This window comes from Heloderma suspectum, chromosome 3 (genome assembly GCF_057233095.1).
Source record: "Heloderma suspectum isolate Gila_16-S chromosome 3, 16-S_ref, whole genome shotgun sequence".
NCBI classification, from domain to species: Eukaryota; Metazoa; Chordata; class Lepidosauria; order Squamata; family Helodermatidae; genus Heloderma; species Heloderma suspectum.
Window position 1 is genome coordinate 161,322,176 of NC_139460.1, and position 20,178 is coordinate 161,342,353.

The following is a 20,178-nucleotide window of genomic DNA, read 5'->3' on the forward strand; positions in this document are numbered from 1 at the left end:
TACTTCCGGCCAGGTATGCCGGACCACCTGTATCTCAACCAAGGCCTGTTCCATCAGGTCCTCACCTGGCTTACAGCCGAAGTCATTCCCTCCAGTGTGCAGCACCTGGACCTGCGGAGGAAGACTGACAAACTTGGTGGGACAGAGTGAGGAGGGGACTCCCAACGTATGCCACGTCTATGGAGCCACTGGATCTTAATGTGACAGGGTGACAGAAGCTGAATTCTGAAGAAGACATACAAGCTCTTCATGCAGCTCCAGACATCAAAACGTGCCCATGTAAGAGCACCCGTTCCGGCGTACAATGAGCCTGCTGGTCTCAGGAAGAAGCACATTAAGGGAAACTACACAATTGCCCTTAAGTCAACAGCAAACCGTTGAAGTGATAAAAACGGAGGCCCCTCCTCAGACCCGTGGCATGCCATAAAACCCATAAGGTGCCGCCAGAGCATAATCCGTTGACTTGCGTTTGGCCACGGGCCACTGCCGTGCCCTTGCCATGCCGATCAATTTGATCACCAAATATGTAAATGGATTACTTTGGGCCAGACCTGTACCTTGCAGCAAATCAAGGCCCTCCGGGACAAGTCGGCCTTGTGAGCCCAGACCAACCCTGCATTCCGTTAGGGCTGCTACGTGGAACAGGGAAACATCTTATTGGAAAGCTCCAATGGAGGGCCATTACCCCCGGAGCCCGAAAGGGGTATCCGGAGAGAGATAATTTACTAATGCAGGCAAACATCTGTGTTCAACACTATCTTGCACGCCGAAACCTAAATTCTGACATGGAGTCAGTGAAACCCACCTTTGTGGGCTGGAAGGCTAAATGGCCAGCTTGCGACTTATGGTCCCAATAGTCTGTTGTTCCTTAAGGAGGCATGAAATTGTGGCCCATGATCTATAGATAAGGGCCATGAATCCTATCGCTGAGGTTTTGCATACTGCGCGGCACACACACCCTGCTCTGTCGCAGGCGGCTCCTGTACAGAGAGCCATGGAATGCAGGCTGGCATGCCTGGCTTCAGTATCCCGATCTCCCATAGTACTGCAAGGATGGGATCTGGGAATGGAGCACCCACGGGGCTAAGGCCCGGAAGATGTTGACCTAATTTCATGACAACGCATTGACAATTGGGTTTGCCTAACCCGGCACATGGTGGACCCAGAACCAGATGTTGTAATACTGACTCTGGAGCGCGAACACACTGACACATGACATGACCCTCCAATTTCGGGAGGACGGAGAATGCATAACGTGGTCATGTTGTCATAGCGAAGGGGGGGTTACTGACTTGGCTATAAGGTTATCCCTCAATGTGCTTGGCGGGGGCGGCAGCCTCCACTCTACAGGCCTTTACCCACTGCACGATTGGACCTGCCCTAAGAATCTGAAACCCCTTGGGGTAGGGGCGGAACCATGTGAGTCCGCAGTCCAGCTTTGAGGAGAGGTTCACGCTTCCGGAAGGAGGTGCCATTAAAGCCCTACTAAGTTGAAGCCATGCCTGATGTATAACGACTTGGAGCTGTGCCTAACAGACCTGAAAATTGTCCTGAGGGAGGTGAGAATAACACCTAAGGGTATCGGATTGGCTTCACTGAATGTTGCTGTGGGAGACAGGCCCTCAGCCTTTGTGAGCTAAGGGGCACCGAAGTAACAGAAAGGGGAAGCAATACTTGAGTTAGGTCAGAACATTGACCACCATCTTTGGACTCCATGCAGCACATGCCCATCAGGGACCCGTGGCCGGCATCCCAGACAAAGACAGCTGCCTCATCGAAGAGGTGTGACACACTGAGCAGAGATGATCAGGGATCTCGTGATAATTGACTGGCCCTCAGGAAAGAGAGGTTACGAATCAGGATAAACTCCCTAGAGGATTTCCTGGGCACCATTTCGAGAAGGGAGATCCCTAGAATAGCTAACGGGGTGTGGAAAAAAGGGGGGGGCTAAAACCCTTCTGCCAGTACTGCATTGTTAACCTCTCCTGAACCTGTCAACGCCTAGCGAGGAGAAATGTTGCTTACGAGGTAGGGATGGTCTATGTTGACCTAAAGAAAAAATGCTAGGGGGCCCTAGAACCCAGCATAAACCGTGTTCCAAGTTAAGACACGATCCCCCAGTTGGGTAGTGTCTTAAAGCCAGAGTATCGGTGCCAACCTTACTAGGCATTGGCCATCCAGAGCTTCCTACTGCCTCGGCCTTTCCAAGGGGACCCTACCCTCCCCGAGCATTGGACAAGAGGTGCATGAATGCTGACTGCTACAAGGGAGCATTCACGATGAAAACTGCACATGTCCTGGGAGCATGTGCCCACTGGGGCTTTACTCCCAGCACAGATAGCAGTGCTGAAGCAGTGGACCCGCCATAGGCCGAGGGCCAGTGCAGGAGACCACCTGGTGAATGTGGCCACTGCCAGATCTGTTGCTGACCCCAGCTGGGAAGGAGTCAAAATTGGAGTGAAAGGTCCTGGTCAAACAGGTCCTTATGCAGCGAAGGGCAATGGCGGTCCTCCTGCGAGAGGCCTCAACAAGTAATTCGCACACCTCCTCGGGCGAAAGACATTACGAGAAGGAGTAGCCCTGGTGACAATACAACTCGCCAGATTAGCATAGGGATCTGATATGCCCCTTACGTGGATGTCCAAAACGGGCGGGGGCAGGCGAGGGATCCTAATTAATCCAGGAAAAAACCCTGTAAGATGATGCATTAAGCGGCTGGGGTTACTGGGGTGTGACTGACGGAGCTGCAGGCAGCCCGGGCATCATATAGGGAGATGACATTGGGAGGGACAGCCGCCCCCAGGTAGGTAAGCTAGGGCAGCAACCCCACAGCCCTAAGGGTCACCTGTCTGAACAACTGGGGTGAGGTGCAGTCATCTCACCCATATCCAGGGCAGCCGTGTCTGGGTCACCCATATCCAGGGCACCTGTGTCTGGGTCCCCGGGAGCAAGGGAGGCGATACCACTTGCATTGCTCCTGATGGAGATGCCTCATGAGGGCGGACCGCCTTCAGGTGTGCTGTGTCGCCTGGGCGAAACCCCAAGGAGACGGATGTTGCTTGGATCACTGCTGACGGAGATGCCGCAGGAAGGTGGACTGCCTACAGTGGTGGGGTGCTGCCATGGTGAACCTGCGAAGGTGAGATGGAGGCTTCAATGGTGTCCGGGTGCCCTGAAACCAGAGATGAGCTGTACCAATCGTGGGCACACTCTGATCCCCAGCTGGAAAAAAACGAGGTTGTTGCTTGTGCACCCAGGGAAGATGAGGCAGCAGAAGGGAGGAGATCCGCTGAAGGTGGTGAGCCTTCTGGAAGAGCTGATGAAGAGGAGGTGGATGCCTCAGTAGCGTCCAGGCAATCTGAAATAGAAAGGAGCAATGAGCGTTGGGTCTGCTGTCATGTTCGCTTGTGCTGGACCACCGAGGATTTTTGTGCCTGGCCAGGGGAGGAGGAGGGATCCTCGAGGAACGCTCAGCAGCTTCCAAACGAGAAAAAAAAATGATGCCAGTACCGCGTCTGCGTCCACATCAGAGTCAGAATCGGGCCTTGGCAGCAGACTTTTGGGGAGGGGGGGAGGGGCCCTCCCCTTCCCTTTCTTACCACCCTGGCCCTTCTTAGGAGGCATGATGTAGGAGGTGAATTAAGCAAGCTATCTGTCAGGGTGGACACTGAGCCCATAGAATCCCAGAGTAGTTCTAATGCTGAGGAAGAGCAGTCACTCCTGGGAGAGGAGCGCGCTCCTCTTTCCCAGGACCAACAGCTAACGGAGTTTTCCTCCCCCCCCCACATTCCTAGTTTTAATTAGCAGTCCGGGGAGTGACCGAGCACAGATAGCAGACTTAGTGAAGGCGCGCACTAAACGGCTGCGCCCCGAGGATCCAAGGGAAAAGGGGAGGGATTCTCCCTAGTCCATATATTCAGGGGTCTGCCAGTAATTGCTTTTCAAACAGGGACCAACTGTTCCAACTTAGGGCATAGGGATGCTGCTGCTCAGATCGAGTTGATACCTGTAGAGTTGTTAAGTTGCAAAGGAAGAATAAAGCTTTGAAAAGAATCCCTTTGTCTGTGTCTGGACTTGGCTACTGGATTAGACTGAGAGAGCCCTCTAAGGAGCCCTTGACACTATCAAAGAGTTAATAAAGCTGCTGGGCACCCCAGACAATAGGCAGCCACCCCACAGTCTTAAGATCTGTGGGTATGAGTTCCAGACCGAGACAGAGAGGCCTGGGGATGAAGATGGGAGTGCTGCTAGGGTTGGCGGAGAATTTCTCCCCGAAACTTCGGGGGGCCGAGCGCCAACGTGTTCGGCCCCCCGAACAAGTTTCGGGGAGAAATCCTCCGAACCTCCCCCACCCCCCGCACCCACCCCCCGGGACGGGACTTACCTTCGCCGAATGTCCCTCCCAGCGGCGGGTCCGGCTGGCGGTTCGGCGGGTGTTCGAGCGGGGCGGGAGCAGCCGCCATTGCAATAAAAGAAAAAAAAACGCCCCCTGATAGGCTACGTAACGATTAACGTAGCCTATCACGGCTAGATTTGCAAAGTCAGCCGTGATAGGCTACGTCAATCGTCACGTAGCCTATCACGGGTGACTTTAAAAAAAAAAAGTGTGTACGGATAATGGCGGCCCCATAGGGAGCCGCCATTCCCGTTCCTTATTTGGTCGCTGTAGTCTACGTAAAGATTTACGTAGACTACGGGGAAAATAAGGGCAACGCTATTTGCGTTGCCCTTATTTTCGCCGTAGTCTACATAAACATTTATGTAGACTACAGCGACTAAATAAGGAACGTGAATGGCGGCTCCCTAAGGGGGCCGCCATTAGCGTCCGCGCTTTATTTTTTTTTAAAGTCACCCGTGATAGGCTACGTGACAATTGACGTAGCCTATCACGGCTGACTTTGCAGATCTAGCCATGATAGGCTACGTGAATCGTCACGTAGCCTATCAGGGGGCATTTTTTTTTTAACTTTCGCGTTCGCGGCCGGGCCGAGGCGGGAAGCCTCCCCCCCCAGCCGGAACTTCGCGGGGGGAGCAGTGAAGCGCCTCCTCCCCACCGCGAACGTCCTTCGAGGACAGGTAAGGGACTTTCGTCCACCCCTAAGCACTGCACTACAGTTTAGATAGAAAATCAGATTTTCAAGAGGCGCAGCCAGGGGCCAAAGGTGATGGAGCTGCGTTTGAGCACGGGCGCCCACCGCCGAGGGCACCCTGTCACGGGAGTCGCCAAACAGGCAGTCGCCGCTGTTACACAATTTTATTAATTAAATATTTAATAATCGTAATTTAATTAATTTTATTATTATTATTATTATTAATATTATTATTTATTTAATTAAAGTTTTCTTTTCATGCAAACATAGGAAGCTGCCTTATACTGAGTCAGAACCTGGGTCCATCTAGCACAGAATTGTTGACACTGACTGGCAGCTGCAGATCTCCAAAGTTTCAGGCAAGATTCTTTCGTAGCCCTACCTGGAGACGCTGGGGATTAAACCTGGGGCCTTCCGCATGCCAAGCATGTGCTCTACCACTGAGCCGCACCTCTTCCTTTTATTTATTTATTTATTTATTTATTTGGGGGGGGAGACGTCCAAAGCCCATGGGAGGCGACCAATCGGGCTGTGATATACACGCCCCAACTCGGCTCAGCAGCCAGGCGCCCCTCCTAACAGGCAGGCTCGGCTGACCAGTGGGGGGGGCAGTCAGACCGCCGCTTGGAGCGCTGCTGCCGGCAAACACCGGCGCCGCGCTCACCCGCCCACCGACGCCCCCCTCCGGGAGCAACACCTCAGGGAGGCCGGCAAGGGGAGGAGGAAGAGGCCGGCAAGGCCAGTGGCCGGGTGGCCGGCAGGCGGGCCGTGAGCCGGCCCGGCGGCCGGTGGGCCGGTCAGGCAAGCGGGTGGGCGTGCGGGCAGGACGAGCAAGCGGGCGGGCAGGCGAGCGGGCGGGCGAGCAGGCAGGAGAGCGAGTACACGAGGAGACCGAACGGACGGGCGGGCAAGAGGAAAGGAGCCGGCGAAGGAGGGAGGGAGGCGAACAGTATCACCAAGCGAGATTTTGGCGTGCAGAAGCACGCTGGGTCCAGGCGACTGTAACAAGGATGAAGCAGTTCTCCAGCAGGCCAAAGTCCCTCATCGTGAACCGAGGAGAAAGGAGGGGGCGGGCACACTGCAGCCTCAAGAGCCGGGGCCCTCAGCGTGCGTGACAACACCTGTCTCCAGCAGGCCAGTGTCCTTCGTCGTTTCTGGTGGAGCTGTAGTTCTCTCTAGTTGCGTTGAGCCAGAGAGCTGAGTTTGAGAAGGGGGCTGAGTTTAAGGCAACTCAGCCTGCCCCTCCTTGCATGGTGGTGCCACTGGGGTGCACCAATCAAAGGCCCCTGCGTCATGTCACCCCACCCGCCTGCAATGGCCCCCCCTTTTAGCCAGACAAGCTGGCGCCGGGTGAGGGCATATCTGCATCTAGCAGCTACGTCGTCTTTTTATTTCTACTCTAAACTAGGTGCAGGGCACCCAATCCAGATCTTTAAAGACTCCCCACCCCCACACTAGCATCGTGATCTGGATCAGGGGCCCTCAGCCTACTCTAGAGTAAAAATGTGGTGGGGAGGACGTAGCTGCTAAACACACATTTAAAGTAGTGTCAGGTTTGGCCCGTAGTGCAAAGCGAACAACAGTTGTGAGATGGTTGGTAAATTATAGCATTGGATCAGAACTGTTGTGTGAACTATTTTGATAAATATCAATTAATTTATACACCTTTAAATTCTATACATCATACTCTGCTGCTACTCTGGTGTTATCCCACTGGATAGTGCTATGCCAGATTGTTCTGAGATAACTGGTAAGTATAGTCAAAGCCATGCACTCTTAATTCCCGTGGATTTCAGTGGGAAAGATTTAAGCATGTGCTTTATTCCCCACTGAAATCAGTGGGGTTTCATATGTGCTTAACTTTGGCTGGATCATGCCCAACTATAGGAAATCCAGTATAAAGAGCATTAATCACCTCTCAGAATAAGGTACTTCTTCATAGTTCTGATACAGAAGTGATAGACATCATCCTGATATGCATTATTTTGTTGTCCCAATGAAAAATGCTTTTGTTTCAGTGGGCTAGATGAAACAACGATCCGGTGGATCCACAGTTGACTACAGAATCGGACTCAAAGAGTGCTTATCAATGGGACCTTCTCAAGCTGGGGAGAGGTAACGAGTGGGGTACCGCAGGGCTCAGTCCTGGGCCCAGTGCTCTTCAACATTTTTATTAATGACTTGGAGGAGGAGGTGCAGGGAATGCTGATCAAATTTGCAGATGACACAAAATTGGGAGGGATAGCTAATACTTTGGAAGACAGAAACAAAATTCAAAGTGATCTGGATAGACTGGAGCGCTGGGCAGAAAACAACAGAATGGCATTTAATAGGGACAAATGCCAAGTTCTGCACCTAGGAAAAAGAAACCAAATGCACAGTTACAAGATGGGGGATACATGGCTCAACCACACTACGAGCGAGAAGGATCTTGGAATTGTTGTCGATCACAAGCTGAATATGAGCCAACAATGTGATGTGGCTGCAAAAAAGGCAAATGCTCTTTTGGGCTGCATTCATAGAAGCATCGCTTCCAAATCCCGGGAAGTACTAGTTCCCCTCTACTCAGCACTGGTTAGGCCTCATCTGGAGTACTGTGTCCAGTTCTGGGCACCACACTTTAAGAAGGATGCAGACACACTGGAGAGGGTTCAGAGGAGGGCAACAAAGATGATCAGGGGACTGGAAACAAAGCCCTATGAAGAGAGACTGAAAGAACTGGGCATGTTTAGCCTTGAGAAGAGAAGACTGAGGGGAGAGATGATAGCACTCTTCAAGTACTTGAAAGGTTGTCACAGACAAGAAGGCCAGGATCTCTTCTTGATCATCCCAGAGTGCAGGACACGGAATAATGGGCTCAAGTTACAGGAAGCCAGATTCTGGCTGAACATCAGGAAGAACTTCCTGAGTGTCAGAGCAATACGACAATGGAACTAATTACCTGGGGAGGTGGTGGGCTCTCCCACACTGGAGGCCTTCAAGACGAGGCTGGACAGCCATTTGTCAGGGATGCTCTGACTTGGATTCCTGCATTGAGCAGGGGGTTGGACTCGATGGCCTTGTAGGCCCCTTCCAACCCTGCTATTCTATGATTCTATGATATAAGAAGAAGAAGAAGAAGAATTCCAGTTACAAGTAAAGACTTGGCAAGCAGTGCAGCATGTGTCTTTTTTGGAAACTGAGAACTGAAGCTTAGAATGCTGCCCCACAGAAAAATTGTTGTCATGGGATCCACCTGTTGCCTTCTGGCAGAACCTCAAAGTAAATGTGGGCCAGATCTACACCTTGTATCATGTCATTACAATCCCATCATGGTAACGCTATATCCTTCTTGCGCATTATACTTCGTAGAACACACAACAGCATTGGTTGCAGTAGATTGGATAATGTGGAATAAAAAGCAGGAAATAACACTACAAAAGTGGTATATTGAATGTGTAATGTGACCCAACAGTTATAAGTGCATTTCAATACTGCTGTAATGCAGTAGTGTAGATCTAGCCTAGCTGTAGCTTTAGCAATGGGTGTATACTACGGTGCTAATAGGAAGCAGGGAGACAGAATGACCCAGTGAACTCTGGGCGGAGAAGGACCGAAACTGCTGCCTCTGGATGGAGCTGTCTGCTGCAGACAAAAGGTGATGGTGGCAATGTCCCATGCATGTTCATGTGTGGGTGCACTGGGTTGGTTTGGAGATATGGTGGGTTGGGCTCAAGGAGGGGCAGGGGAGAGACAGAGACAGAGAATGAGAGCGAGAGAAGAATGTGGGGATGTAGAAATGAGGGGAGGGAGGAGACACAAATAATGTCCTCATAGTGTCCTGACCTTCAGTGTTGCCCCCAAACTGCAGAGGAAAAGGACTGGAGCTTAGCCAAAGGATATAGTGTGGGTGCATAGAAGCTAAGCTGAAAGCAAGCATATTATGTGAGACTGAAGAATAGGGGAGGGGAACCTTTTTTCAGCCTGAGGGCCAAATTTAATTTCAGAGAAGCTCTCAGGGGCTGCATTTAGGGGGTTAGTGGGGCTGAAGGCAAAGGTGAGAGGCAAAACAGATGGGGGCACCAATACCCCCACCAAAAAAATACCCTAATCCTTTGGAGAGGCATTTCAACCATTTAGAATGGGGAAAAACTAGGCAAGAGCTGGGAAACCACCAAGAAATGAGTGGTTGGGGAAGAGGGCAAGGTCAGCCCTGTAGCCAGCCTTCCTTGTTAGGTGGGGTGGCCACTTTTCTAGGTGGGGCAATTGGGGGGGGACACATAGCACCAGCCAATCCCACCCCTCACTTGTGGAGAAGATGTGAAGGCCAAGCCACGGGAAGGGAAAAACAGTGGCTTTCCCCCTCAGTCCTCCTCCATGCAGAGTGTGATTAACTTATATAATGGGCTATATAAAGGTCAAGTAAGGATGTTGGATGAATCCACTTGGGAGTGGAGCTTGCCGAGTTTTCGCCAGCTTGCCCCCAACCCCCAAGACTCTGGTTTGATGATCTGCGAGTTGGCCTGACTTCGGCCAACTCATGGATTTTTCAAGGGGTGTGTGCATGCAAATCACAATTTGCACAAAATTGTAGCCATAAATAGCGCAAATTGTGCAAACATGCGGCCATAAATGGTCTAATTTGCGCAAATTAGACCACTTACAGTGGCAATTTTGCACAAATTGCACTATTTACAGCAGCAATTTTACATAGCCTATCACGGTCTCTGCAGGGACGCAAATGGGATCCCTGTGTTAGCCATGATAAGCTACATAATTTTTTACGTAGCCTATCACAGCTATAATGAGGAAGTGTATGGCAGCCGCAGATGCGGCCACCATTTGCAAGTCAGCGTGGACAGCAGCAGGTAAGTTTTCCATTTCATGTGCCTTTCATGGGGGGGGGGTGGGGGGCTTCGTTCCACCATGGATTTCAGGGGCCCGAATGCACTGGCATTCGGCCTCACCGAGATCCATGGTGGAATTCTCTGATATTCCTACTCACAAATGCAAGCTGAGCTGGGTCTGTCATGGGGATCCATCAGGCCCAAAAAGATCTGGATTTCCATGCGACGGACAACCCTAAGCTCAAGTTAACAGAAAATTTAGTATGAACACCAGGAATTAAATGACTGGCATATTTTTGGTTTCATATGAAAAAAAAGAAAAAAGGATCTAGGGATGGGGGAGAATTCCGCCCCGGACCCCAATGAGGCCAGATTCCAAGAATCTGGCTGTGGCGGAATGGAGCACTCATCTCTGGCTCCCCCCGGAATCCATGTGGGTTGGCTCCCTCATCATGGCTAATGCATTTATGGCTGCATTTAGGCTAATCTACCAGCTTTACGGCCACAAATGGTGCCCGCTATGCCATTTGCGTCCAGAGACTCGCTTACCCTACCCCAGCGATACAGCATGGCAATGGCGGCCAGCCGTATTGCCAGTGGAGCGGAGCCGGTGGCCAGCTCTGCAGGACTGCCACAGAGCAGAGCTGGCCCAGATGGATTCTGGGGGGAGGGAGGGATCGCCTCCCCCCCCCCACGGACCCCCCTGCCAGACCCAGAGGTAAGAGATTCGTACATTCCTAAAAAGATCCTGAGTGAAGAAGAGGATACCAAAAAGTGCAAAGCAAACAAAATAGTTTATGCTCTAACTAAGAAGTTAAAAGCTAGTCCGGAGCTTGTTTTCTCAAAAATTCAATTTTAATCTTGTATCATGACAACAAACATGTCCATACTACAAGTTTAGGGAAGGGCACAGAGAAAATAAATACTTTGGTGTGTGTAGCTTCTAGTCTTGTTCCTGGCCTTTAGATTTTCCTTCATGTTGGACAATCAAGAGAAAACATTTTAACTGGTTGCTATATAAAAGACTAACTAAGCGATAATAGGGATGTACGAACTGTGTACCTTCTGTGCCGCTCGACTTTCGCAGTTTGCGGCCAGTGCTCAGTACCGTCGTTCGCAAGCCCCCGGAATTCTCCTCTTTTTTTTCTGCTCCGAAAATTACAAAGATAAATCTGTACCAACAGCCATAATTCTGCATAACTTCCATAAGAAAGGCTATTTTTCATAGATATTTACGAATTTTTTCCCCTGCCCTGAGATGTGAAGCAATTACTTTCAGCCAAAACACTTCCTCCTCCTTGGGGCTTCCCAAAACAAGGCTGTACTAGGTGTGCCTGAGTGATGCACTCTTGGTTTAAAGCAACACTGTTTGAAAGAAAGAAAAACCTTTTAAAATGACCATGCCGGTCTGGAGCCCGCACGAGTATTATTCCCCCTGCTAGGCTTTCTATTTCCACATCCAGCCTTGTTGGTGACATGGTGAGGCTAAAATGGAGAGGAGAACCAACTCTGTGCATGTCTACTCAGAAGTAAATCTTACTGAGTTCAATGCCACTTACTCCTACACATGTCAGCAACACCCCACTTGCCCCCAGCTCAGCTTTGTATTTCCACATCCAGCTCATTAGCAAACCTCCTGTTAGTTATCTGACTGGGTGACTTTGGGCTGGACTCTAACCACTAGATCGTACTTCCGTTATGAAACTCATGAAGAAAAAGAGAGAGTATAATGGAAAGTTCTTTCGGAAGCAGTCACACTTCACTTGTACAAATGCAGCATGAAGGGAAAGATCAGCAACCTTCTCTTTGATTGAATAAAAAGCACACTCTGCACTAGAGATGGCAGCGAATTCCGTCACGGATTTCAGTGAGGCCAAATGCACTGGCATTCGGCCCCCCAAAATCCGTGGCAGAACAGCCTCCCCCCCGCCCCCCTCCATGGCTTCCACCCGGGACGAAGCTTAGCTGGGGCGGATGTTCCGGCAGCGGCGGCTCCAGCGGCGGTGGCGGCGGGTCTTTTGACTGGCTGCCGTGGCTGCCATTTGCATCTGCTGTTTGCCTTGATAGGCTACGTAAGTATTTACATAGCCTATCATGGCAAGCAAAAAAAAAAAAAAGACCAACGTACGCAAATGGCGGCGGCTATGGTGGCTGCCATTTGCATTCCCTATTTTTCGCTGTTTTAGCCTACGTAAATATTTACGTAGGCAATTATGGCAAAAAAAAGGGGAACGCAAATAGCGTAGTGGACATTCAGCTTTGTATTTCCACATCCAGTTCATTATCAGACCTTCTGTTAGTTATCTCAGAAGACCCTTGGGTGAATGGCGGGGTTATTTCCAGGGAACAGCTGGATTGAGGGAGATTTCCCCACACACACACACACATGTGATATAGTTCTTCATATTCCCTGGTATGTTTATTCCTCATTTTGTCCACTCCCTGGGCATGTGCAGAGTGTGCTTTTTATTCAAACAAAGAGAAAGTTGCTGATCTTTCCCTTCATGCTGCATTTGTACAAGTGTGACTGCTTCAGAAAGAACTTTCCATTATACTGTCTCTTTTTCTTCATGAGTTTCATTACAGAAATATGATGTAGTGGTGAGAGTCCAGCCCAAAGTCACCCAGTCAGATAACTAACTGGAGGTTTGCTAATGAGCTGGATGTGGAAATACAAAGCTGAGCTGGGGGCAAGTGGGGTGCTGACATGTGTAGGAATAAGTCACATTGAACTCAGTAAGACTTACTTCTGAGTAGACATGCACAGAGTTGGTTCTCCTCTCCATTTTAGCCTCACCATGTCACCAACAAGGCTGGATGTGGAAATAGAAAGCCTAGCAGGGGGAATAATACTCATGCAGGGCTCCAGACTGGCATGGTCATTTTAAAAGGTTTTTTCTTTCTTTCTTTCAAACAGCGTTGCTTTAAACCAAGAGTGCATCGCTCAGGCACACCTAGGGCAGCCTTGTTTTGGGAAGCCCCTAGGAGGAGGAAGTGTTTTGGCTGAAAGTAAATGGAGATGGAGGATTTCAATTGAAAAAGAACACCCACAAACAACACGGTGAGCTTAATTCTTAAAAAAAAAAAAAACTTATGTATTTATTATCGAAATATTCTACCTTGCGTTTTTATTTACAAAAATTTCGTGACTCTGTGTGGATGACAAAAAAAAAAAAGCCGCATGACTGCTGGCTCCGCAGGACCTCGTGGTGCCATTCCACAGAGGATTCCGTGGCACAGACTGAAGGGAATTCGATCCCATTTCAGTCCGTGGCGGAATTCTCTGACATCCCTAGATGTTACAAAAATTGTGTTCTTTTCCCTGGTAGACTTTCCAATTTGTTTACCAAGAATGAGAGGAGGCAGAGATTTGCGTTGCCCTTATTTTCACCGTAGTCTACGTAAATCTTTATGTAGACTACAGGGACCAAATAAGGAATGCGATTTTGTCCACGTGAAAATGGACAAATAAAATAAGGAACGTGAATGGCGGCTCCCTATGGCGGCCGCCATTAGCATACGCACTTTTTTTTTTTTTAAGTCACCCGTGATAGGCTACGTGAAGATTAACGTAGCCTATCATGGCTGACTTTGCAAATCTAGCCATGATAGGCTACGTTAATCGTTACGTAGCCTATCACAGGGGCGTTTCTTTTTTTACTTTTCTTGTAATGGCGGCGGCGGCAGCCGGTCGAAAGACCGGCTGCCGCCCCCGCCCCTGACGAAGACCTGCTGAACCACCGCCGGGACCCGCCGCCGGGAGCGATATTTGTGAAAGGTAAGTCCCATCCCGGGGGGGACAGGGGGGCAGGGGAGCGGAGAATTTCTCCCCAAACCTTCGGAGGACCGAATGCGTTGGCACTCGGCCCCCCTAAGTTTTGGGGAGAAATTCTCCCCCATCCCTAGAGGCAATGCTTTGGCAGATAAGGCTGCAAAAGAAGCCGCACAAATGAGAAGTGAGGAGGTGCATTATAAAAGAGCCCTAATCCCATATTTGAGTACAGATTTGGTTCCAATCTACTCTCCAGCTGAGCATGAGAGAGCTCTTGAATACAAGGCAAAGCAAACTAAAAATGGATGGTAGATAGTCCCAAGAGGCAAAGTGTTCATATCCAGGCCTCTTCTGAGTTTTATAGTGAGAGACTTGCACCAGGCTACACATCTAAGAAAAATTGCAATAGAAGATCTACTCGTGAGACACAGTGTAGCCCCTAAATTAAAATGGCCACAGGCCTTGCCAATCGCTTTAACTCGTATACAGTACACCCCCAGGGAAAGTATTAAATTGACACCCTTTAAATGTTATATGGGCGCCCACCTCAGATGTTACCTATGGCTGATAGGTTAAATATAAACTTAAAAGTAAGGGCTTTAAAGATCCATGAATATGTTACTGCCTTGCAGTCTGTTTTGTCTTGTCTTCACAGGTTCGCAGCACCATACCAATCCTTGCCTTTAGATGCTCCAGTGCATAATTTCAGTCCTGGTAATTAGGTGCTGATCCAGTCCTGGAAAGATGAACCACTTACTGAGAAATGAAAGGGTCCATTCCAGGTTCTACTCACTACTCAAACGGCTATAAAAGTCGCTAGAAGAAAGAAGTGGATCCATCACACCCACATTAAAGCATCACCTGCACCAGAGAGGGTCACACCGGAAGCTGACCCACCTGAAGGACACCGTTAAAGTAGCAAACCACTAGAAAAATAGGGCAACTTATAAAACAAATGAGGAAAAACTGTGATGACACTGTAATAATTGGAAAACAACTGTCAGATTCAGAACCAAACAGGGTAGGGGTGAACTAGTTACAGGATTGCTTACCCTGGGTTTATACCCAGAAATTATTGCAGAAAAAGCATCCTAGGCCTCACTTGCCATTTAGAAGAGACCATCAGTGCCATAGCCATAATGGTAAGGGCCATGCAATCTAAAATTGAAGATCTCAGCCAGCTAGTGGCCCAGTATCAGTTTGTTTTAGATTATCTCTTGGCACGCCAAGGTGGCTCCTGCACCCTAATGAAGCAAAGGTGTAGAGTAAAGTTCCATGACTTAAACAAAACCATAGAAGAAGAAATCGCCAAACTACAAGATATGATTGGACAGAATTATTCAGGAGCAAGTGATCCTTGGTTATAGTTGACTTCCTGGCTCCCTGATTTTGCATGGTTAAAACAACTTGTAATCAATGCAGTCTTGTTTGTTATGATACTATTGATGATGGTTTGTGCCTTTAAGTGTGTAGTCCACTGCTGGACCAAAGAGAGGTATGAGATTTAAGAAAAGCCTTTTGAGGGGGGAGTGTTATAGAAATTTCAGTTGTAGTATGTCTGTTATCCCATAATTTTATAAGCTAGGCTATGTCTGTTTTACCTCAGTGTGAGACTGCCATGCTAAACAAAGACACAGCGCCTGATCAGAGACTCAGGAATGCCAAGAATGTGTTTACTAGAGTACAAGGCTACCTCTCTGTGTCTAGATATGTCAAAGGTGCTGCCTGTCTTCTGTTTCCCTCTCATCTAGACAAAGAGATTAGTACAGCGCAAGCGTAAGACAGCCCCCAAAGGTCTTGCCTATATAAACTTTTGAATCACATCACTTGATTGTAACCTTTGTTGGAGCGTTAGCCCCAAGGGTTGCCTTATTCTGCAGAATAAAATAGTGTTGGACCAGATCTCTGCCTCCTCTCATTCTTGGTAAACAAATTGGAAAGTCTACCAGGGAAAAGAACACAATTTTTGTAACAAATTTGGCGACTCTGCTGCCGAGACGCCCTGTGTGACCTGGGAGCTAGGCAAACGCTGGATCAACCCAAGCGGAGGGCGCCCTGGACCTTGTTTGGTTCATCGTGAGGTTTGAGGCAGCTGTTGCCTGGCAACCCAGCTAGCAAAGGACTCCTGAAGAGATGAGGCGAGTGGTGGTCTTTGGAGGACAGGACGAAACGCTGTCTGACTATGGGGTCGTTTAGAGGCTGAGCTACGAGGTAAGTCAGATCGCACTGTCTGGGCCATCTGGGGAGTGCAAATCTCCCATTCTTGTCTAACTGAGCCTTGCTTAAGCAGCAGTTGGGAAAGAAAAAATAAAAAAAATTGGCCGACAGGATAGGATCGAAACTTTCATAGGAGAAAATAGCCAAGACCCACTGGGATGCATGCTTAAGAATTGTAAGTTGTTTAAGTTAGATTATGGTGTCAAGATGACAAAAGATGAGCTCATAAAATTTTGTAATGGGGAATGGGTAAAATTTAGTGTTGGCTGGCCAACTGGGGGAAGCTGAAAAAATGTTGGGTCCAAGGTATATAATAAAGTGATTGTTGATAACCATGGGGATCAGCTGCCTTATATTGATGCTTGGCAAATGTGGATATTGAAAAATTCTGATTGAATAAGAAAACATAAAGGTCAATATTGTAAAGTCATGATGGTATGCTCCGAGATGAAGCCCAAAGCCCCTGTTCTCCCTGACTCAAGCCCCATGGAAAGAGCTTGGAGATTAAGAGATCCTGCCCAAGGCTCCCTGGGTTTCCCCTGCACTATTGGGCCTGTTAGGTTGGGAGGAGAGGTTGCTGGGGGGAGGAGGGAGAGAAGCCCCCCCCCATGGAGAACCCATCTGTTACATCCCCAAGTCTCGCTCGGTCTAGCTCCTTCTAAGTTGCAACATCTTCCAGTGTATTCAAGTTTGTTAGAGGAAGCAAGAACAGCTACAACAACAACAAAAAAAGTTGTAAACTCTGAAGAAAGAGATTTGTTTGAAGTCTTAAAGACTGTGGCAAAATTAAAGGAACAAAGACAGAGCAATGTCTGGGTCTGTGTAAGCTTATCTCTGCCAGTCCATTGAGAGCAGAGCTAAGGGGGGGTTGCCCGGCCCCACCAGAAGATGTCTGTAAGGACCTAATAGAAACAGTAAGATTTGCAAAAGAATTGCCCAAGTTAAAGCATCACAGCTGGAAAGCTGAGCAGACTAGGGATGGCGGAGAATTTCTCCCCGAAACTTCGGGGGGCCGAGCACCAATGTGTTCGGCCCCCCGAACAAGTTTCGGGGAGAAATCCTCCGCACCCCCCCCCACACCCCGCACCCCCCCCGGGACGGGACTTACCTTCCCTGAATGTCCCTCCCGGCGGCGGGTCCGGCTGGCGGTTCGTCCGGTGTTCGAGCAGGGCGGGAGCGGCAGCCGGTCTTTCGACCGGCTGCCGCCCCCGCCATTGCAATGAAAGAAAAAAAAAAAACACGTCCCCTGATAGGCTATGTGACGATTCACGTAGCCTATCACGGCAAGATTTGCAAAGTCAGCCGTGATAGGCTACGTGAATCGTCACGTAGCCTATCACGGGTGACTTTAAAAAAAAAGCGCGTACGTGAATGGCGGCCCCCATAGGGAGCCGCCATTCCCCTTCCTTATTTGGTCGCTGTAGTCTATGTCAATGTTTACGTAGACTACGGCGAAAATAAGGGCAACGCAAATAGTGTTGCCCTTATTTTCGCCGTAGTCTACGTAAACATTTACGTAGACTACAGCAACTAAATAAGGAACGTGAATGGCGGCTCCCTATGGGGGCCGCCATTCGCGTACGCGCTTTTTTTTTTTTTTTAAAGTCACCCGTGATAGGCTACGTGACGATTCACGTAGCCTATCACGGCTGACTTTCCAGATCTAGCCGTGATAGGCTACGTGAATCGTCACGTAGCCTATCAGGGGACGTTGTTTTTTTTTTACTTTCGTGTTCGCGGCCGGGCGAGGCGGGAAGCCTCCTCCCCGGCCTGAATTTCGGCCGGGCGAGGCGGGAAGCCTCCCCCACCGGCCTGAATTTCGGCCGGGCGAGGCGGGAAGCCTCCCCCCCGGCCTGAACTTCGCGGGGGGAGCAGCGAAGCGCTCCCCCCCACCGCGAACAAGCTGTGAGAAAAGGTAAGTGACTTTCGTCCACCCCTAGAGCAGACCTTGCTCTTATCTGTCGAAGAATCTAAAAGAGGTGTAAGGTTACACCTTCCACTCTTAAACTAATGAAAAGACAGACAGCCTTTGCTAACATCCCATTTTTATTGCCCTCAGTTGTTTGTTTGGATCCATTATTGTTTGGATTTTTGAGAGGCACTCTGCACATGGATTAGAACTTTAGACTATTAGAGACTTGCCATGAACAGTACTGTGAGGCTTGTCATAGCCATAAACTCCGGTTGTTGTAGATTGTGTGTTTGTTTGTGATCAGCTCAGTGCACAGTTTGATTTGTAACTTCAACACTCAGATAAAAAGCTGTATTTCCAAGGCTTTGAGAGATTCACAGACTACAAAGGAAACAGCCTTCAAAAAGTTCAAAGAGAAACTACGAAAGTTTAAAAAAAGGGGGGCCAATAAATTGTCTTAAAAAGTGAGAGAGGAAAATTCCCCCTCCCCTTCTCCTGTGGCATCTCTAAGCCCAGCTGTGCTTCTAAAGCCTGAGAAAGTTCCTGCCCCACGTGTTCCAGCTCTTTCTCAAAATCTGAACTGTCTGGACACTCTATATGCTCAGAGGCAAGCCTGACACTCTGACAAAATTCATAAAGTGTGGAGTTGCCGATGCAAAAATGGTGGCTTAAAACTTTTTGCATATATAAAAATGCCCTTCCCTTGATCTTAATGGGCCCTGGCTGTGCAGCCAGAAGAACAGTATGATTGCCAGATCTGCTCCACCATGCCCTGCAATGAAAAAAATGTTTTTCAGTCATGCTGTTAGATTTCAATGCTGTAAAGCAGAAAAGGCAGGGGAAAAAAAGAGAAAGGACATTGGCGAAAGCGGAAGAGGGGGGCGATGGTGGCCATAAAAGGGAAAGAGTACCAGCCGTGGGTGTCTTTGCTTCAATATTCAAATGACCTTCTTCTGGTCACCCAGACAGAGGACTCATGGGCTAAAGCGACTATCTCCCTCTTGCACGAATTAAACTTGAAAGGCTATAAAGTGTCAAGAGAAAAGGCTCAGATTTGCCAGACCCACGTCACCTTCTTGGGCTACCTGATTCGAAAGGGAACCAGAGACCTGAGCACTGCTCGGTTGGACGTCATACAGAAGACACAGAGGCCTAAAGACCCTCAAGAGTTGCGAGCTTTCCTTGAGCTCACCGGGTTTTGTAGAATGTGGATACCTGATTATGGGGGGAAGGTGAAGCCCCTGTATGAAGCTTTGACAAAATAATATCATCCACTGAAAATGGACAAATAAAATAGAACGCAATTCTATGTTATATTTCTATAACATAGATAGGAAGCAAATTGTAGAAAGCAACTGGATTTTTCTTTTTACTGGTTGCTGGGTTGATTTTTCTGCCCAGAAATCATGAAAAATCCTCATGCTGAGTTGTACACACTGGGAAAATCAGGAATTAGGACTGAGTTACAGCCTAGGTGGCCTGCCAGCCAGCTAAGCATATTGTGCACCACAGTATTTCTCTATTCCTCCTAGGGCTGTTTTCATCCTTTGCCAACAAGTACTCAAGAAAAAGAAGAAAAAATAGCCATCAGCATTTTGAGTATTGTGGGTGTTTTAAAAGACTAAAGGGTAGAGATTTTTCTCAGATCGCTTTAAGTGATCTCTTTATTCCACCCTTTAGCAATAAGCACCCAATCCTGCTCTGCTCATCATAATAACTGCAAAATAAACAAACTTTTACTTCTTACTGCCAGCAAACAAACATGCATCGTTATTGCAGCCTGGGTAGAGAACACAAGTGAAACTGAAAGTGGAAAAGAGAGCAAAGGAAAGTCCAAGGGCTGGAGCCTACCTAGCCCCTAATACCAAGTTCTAATATTTAACTCTTCCAGGGTCATGTTACTTTACAGGCTGTTTTTTTCCAGGCTCGCTTAAGTAATTGTAGGGTGATGGTGATCATGAAAAATCCACCCTCAATCAGGGAAAAGTCTTGAAGGTCTTTCATGAAAGTCTTGGGGGGCTCTTCCAGATGAGGCTTTTGTTGTGCACTCGCCCTGCCTTAATCACTGCATTTTTCAGAGGGTCCTATTCTTAAATTGCTCTTGTTCCTAAAACAAGCTATCATTCTTTAAATAGAGGCTGTCATTGTCATGTCCCAAATTAAAAAGACAAGTTTCAAAGAAATCGAGGGGGGGGGGAAGCACAGCTCTGGGAAGGGGCACCCATTTGTCCCACCCTGGCTGCAGGACTTGGTAGGTCCAGGGGAAGGGGCCAGGCCCTGTGGGGAAACCTCAAAGGGGTGTAACGGGACCCCAGGAGGCCCAGATTTCAGCCCCAGGCCTGAGATTTGCCATCCCTGCTA